This window comes from Dioscorea cayenensis, chromosome 7 (assembly GCF_009730915.1).
Source record: "Dioscorea cayenensis subsp. rotundata cultivar TDr96_F1 chromosome 7, TDr96_F1_v2_PseudoChromosome.rev07_lg8_w22 25.fasta, whole genome shotgun sequence".
In the NCBI taxonomy this organism is placed as follows: domain Eukaryota; kingdom Viridiplantae; phylum Streptophyta; class Magnoliopsida; order Dioscoreales; family Dioscoreaceae; genus Dioscorea; species Dioscorea cayenensis.
In genome coordinates this window covers 7,599,875-7,604,573 of record NC_052477.1, presented here as the reverse complement: position 1 = coordinate 7,604,573, position 4,699 = coordinate 7,599,875, and the positions used below count along the sequence as shown (strand labels likewise).

Here is a 4,699-nt window from a genome sequence, read left to right as displayed (position 1 = left end):
GTGGAACTTGGTTATTCGATGAGAAATTGGGATAATTCTTCTAACCCGGATTGTAGGTATTGTTATATGGATTCCCTTGATTCCTCATCGCATTACCCACAAAATCAACATTCTCAACCGAAGATGCATCACCAATGGAGATCGGGTAATCGGAGGGAGCATGTCCTCCACCATACCCAGTGCAAGTAGTCACGGCTGCCACTCTATTCGAAGTTAGAACATCTAACTTCTTTCTCAATGATTCCACTTGAGCAGTCATTGAAGTTACTGCATCTATCTCATGAAGCCCGACCACTTTCTTCTTCTTCTTAGCATTCCATTGGTAGCTATTTAACCCTATTTCTTCAATTAGTGGACGGGCCTCACTGGGGGTCTTGCTACCTAAGGTACCTCCTGATGCCGCATCCAAGAGTTGCCTTGTGCTCGGATTAAACCCGTTGTAAAAGGTCTGAACAATCATCCACTCCGGGAATCCGTGTTGCAGGTACTTTCTCAGGAGCTCTTTGAACCTTTCCCACGTCTCAAATAGAGTCTCCAATTCTGACTGTACAAAGGATGAGATCTCATTCCTAAGCTTTGCAGATTTTCTGGGAGGGAAATAACGGGCAAGAAAAGCTTCTACCATCTTCTCCCATGTGATAATTGATGCTCTAGGTAATGAGTGTAGCCACTACTTCGCTCTCCCTTTTAAGGAAAATGGGAAGGCTCTCAACTTGATGGCATCATCCGTCACCCCGTTTATCTTGAGCATATCACACACCTCGAGAAAGTTCTCTATATGACTGTTTGGATCGTCATAGGCCAAACCATTGAACTGTGCAGATTGCTGCAACATATAGATGAATGCGGATTCAGCTCGAAGTTCTGAGCTGTAATCGGGGGCACACAATACTCGATTGTGTCCCCAACACTGAAGGTCTGGCATAATCGGATAATGTCCTTTGTTGCTCGTTATGTTCCGCCATATTATCCAATCCTTCAACTTCCAAATCAGCTAGATTAGACTGTTCTTGCACAGGTTCATTCTCTTTTTTTCTAAGTGTACGTTCGAGCACGGGATCACCTTCAATCAATATTGAGGGGTTCCCTCGGGTCATGAACCTGGAGCTGCACAAAAAGAAAGAAAACAAATCAAAATGATAATAGAAAAGAAGATGTGAAATAGAATGAATAAATGAATAGCTAAGAAAACAAAGTGCAAAGTATCTCTAAACGCCTATTCCCCGGCAATGGTGCCAAAAACTTGACAACGCCCCTTGCGTATGTCCCGCAAGTGCACGGGTTTGTCGAAGTAATAAAATCCCAAGTGAATGGGTATCTTATCCACAGGGAATAGGGAGTAAAAATACTTAAGTTGTTTCTTAACTAAGCGAAATATGAATAGTGATTTGTGTGGTAAGATGTAATGCAAACAAAAGTAAAAGAGACAAGAGAGAGAGCACAAGTAAAGGAGAGGTAAGGCAATCGAAATAAATGGGGTACTCGGATATTGATCCGCCTAGGACAATCGTTTCAAGTGCAAACACCCTTTATTATTCTTCCTAACTAATGCATTAATGAGTCGTGGAGATCCTTTAATACATGGTCCCAAATCTAAGGGCAACTATGCCTAACCCTATACATGTCACGGAGGAGAAACTGAACAATCTCTCAATCTCGCACTCGTATAGAATTGCAATGAGTTCTAGGGATTCCAAGTGATAAATCCTCTTCCTATATGTAGACTTAACCCTTTGGTCCAGGCGGAAGGTCCCTAGCCACAATTAAGCCCTATACCAAAATCACTTCAACGCTTCACTCCATTGCACTCGCAATTAAGCCCCAGTGGAAGGTCATCCCTTAGCACATTCACTCTACTATGACCGCAAAGAACTCGAGGAATTGGAGGTAGAATAAATCACACCAGAGGGGAAAAGGGATGCTCCGCTACCTTTCGACTCACCCTCTAGACCCTCTCCAATCAAGCTTTATCTAAGTCTCGTGGTGTGTCACTCACTCACAAGGGTTACCGACAAGAACTCTCAACCCTAGTGTCACTCTAAGGGAGTATTCATACAATCAATGTATTCAAGATTGGAACTCAATGAAAACATCAATTAATGAAAGCATAACAACAAGGTTCAATGAAACGAATACATCCTAGGGTTCACAATCCAAGTACCCACTAGGGGGTTTAGCTCTCCATGGAGCTAATTACAATCAATGAAATCGAATGTAAAAGCAATGAATCCATAGAAAACCCCCACGATAGTCATGACAATGGTCTTGTTGAGAGTCCTCTACTCGTCCAAAGGTCCCTTTGTCCGGCCTAGGATACACCTCGTCGGATCGATGCCGACGAAAGCTCTCCCACTAACCTTCTTCCAAATGGAGCTCGATGTCAGAGCCGTAGAACCTCTCCCAATCCCTAGCCAATACCTCTCAAAACCCTAGCCGCAGCCCTCTCTCAAGTTGGGGAAAATATTGAGAAAAGAATGCTGAAATCGGGGCTGGAATCGGGAATCCACAAGCCCTTGGGAATATTTCACACGGCCCATATGGAATTAACGCACGGACGTGTGGAATTTCCACACGCCCGTGTGGTTTCTCTGGACGACTCCTTCTTCGGCCGGCTGTGAACAATACCTGCTACAGTATTTTGCTACATTGTTGCTATAGAGCCGGTCCGAAACACTCCCAAAACCATGCTTTCATCGAGGTAACGTAAACGAGCACACGTTTACGTCGTAGATCGCTTTGCTTCTTTAATGAACGACCGCGTTGGTGGAGATCATGTTACACATGCACAAGCCAGAATACTTAGAATGTGACTGCCTTTGTGCCCCTCCAAATCATTGTGCTAGCTTGAATACAAGGAGGTTGGTACACATTCTAGCATCTTGAACCTAACTTATGTCTTCGCGTTTGAACCTTCTCAAGATTTCCTCCAAATGGTGCACTTATGATCTACATTGGCTTCTTTCTCTAAGATTTGGCTTAACAACCCTATATGCATGAAAGCAACAAAAATACACACATATTAGTATTAAAACCCGATAAAAGTAATGCTCATCATAAGGAAAGAACACTTCGTATTCTTATTACACAAGCACTTATTACATGTTCTCTCGGATTAGTTTCGGTGTTACTAGGCAAACTTCGTTGAGGTCTCTCCGATAATGACTTCGCAATTTGCAATACTTGATTCTCTAAATTGTGTAATGATGCGGTGTGGTTGCGAAGTGTAGCTTCGACCGAATGAAACCTTGTATCCGATGATTGGATGAACTTGGTCAAAGCTTTCTCTAGATCAATCTCCAAGCCTGAAACTCGATTCTCTATGTTCGGGGCTTGTTGTTGTTATTAGAAACCCGGTGGTGCCATGGCCTTTTGTTGCCCTTGATTATTCCATGAAAGATTCAGGTGGCTCCTCCAACCCGAACTGTAAGTATTGCTATTTGGATTGCCTTGGCTTCTCATTGCATTACCCACAAAATCCACTTGTTCTACCAAAGATGTACCACCAATAGAAATCGGGCAATCAGATGAAGCATGACTTCCCCCACACCCAGTGCAACTAGTTAGGGCCGCCACTCTAGGAGAAGTTAGAGTATCTAACTTCTTGCTCAATGAATCAACCTGGGCCACCAATGAAATAACTGCATTAATCTCATAAAGTTCAGCTACCTTTTTTCCGTCTCTTGTGTTCCACTGGTAGCTGTTCATGGCCATTTCTTTAATGAGATGTCGGGCTTCTTCAGGGATCTTGCTTCCTAAGGTACCTTCTGCAACTGCATTAAGTAACTGCCTTATACATGGATTCAACTCATTGTAAAAAGTCTGAATGATCATCCACTCGGGGAACCCATGTTGAGGACATTTCCGCAAGAGCTCCATGAACCTATCCCATGTCTCAAAAAGGGACTCCAATTCTGTTTGCATAAAAGAAGATATTTCATTCCTGAGCTTCCTGGATTTTTCCAAGAGGAAAATATCGAGCAAGAAAAGCTTCTACTATCTCCCCCCAAGTAGGAATCGATGCTCTAGGTAATGAATGTAGCCACTACATTGCTTTCCCCTTCAAGGAAAATGGGAAGGCCCTCAATCTGATAGCATCATCCGTAACTCCATTAATCTTAAGCATGTCGCACACTTCCAAGAAGTCTCGATGTGTTGTTAGGATCCTCATCGGCCAAACCATTAAACTGTGCCAACTGTTGTATCATTTAGATGAATGCTGGCTTTAGCTCAAAATTCTGATCCGTAATTGGTGGCCGCACAATACTAGACTGTGTGTCCAAAACTATGGGTCTAGCATAATCTGAGAGTGTCCTTTGCTGCTCATTCTGTTCTACCATATTTTCTGACCATTCACCTTCTACCTCAACTTGATTTGACTGTTCTTGCACAGGTTCTTTTCCCCTTCTTTGAAGTGTTCATTCAAGTTCAAGATCACGTTCAACCAATGTCGAAGGGTTCCCTCGGGTCATAACCTGGAGCAACAACGAAAGAAAGAAAAATAAATCAGAACGATGGAAGAATAAGAAAATGTGAAATGGAATAAGTGATGAATAGCTAAAATAGCAAAGTGCAAAGTGTTTCTAAAATGTCTATTCCCCAGAACGGCGCTAAAAATTTGACAAACGCCTTTTGTGTATGTACCACAAGTGCACGGGTTTGTCGAAGTAATAATACCCTCGTGAGTGGGTAGTCGTATCCA

At 42.9% G+C, this 4,699-nt stretch overlaps 2 non-coding genes across 2 annotated transcripts; both read left to right on the top strand.

The window, feature by feature from the left end:
• The first annotated feature begins 470 nt into the window (after positions 1-470).
• On the top strand, positions 471-577 carry LOC120266081. The gene has a single exon (XR_005537925.1). It is a non-coding gene; the product is annotated as a small nucleolar RNA R71 (small nucleolar RNA).
• Positions 578-3,841: 3,264 nt separating this feature from the next.
• LOC120266012 lies at positions 3,842-3,948 on the top strand. The gene has a single exon (XR_005537856.1). It is a non-coding gene; the product is annotated as a small nucleolar RNA R71 (small nucleolar RNA).
• Positions 3,949-4,699: the final 751 nt, after the last annotated feature.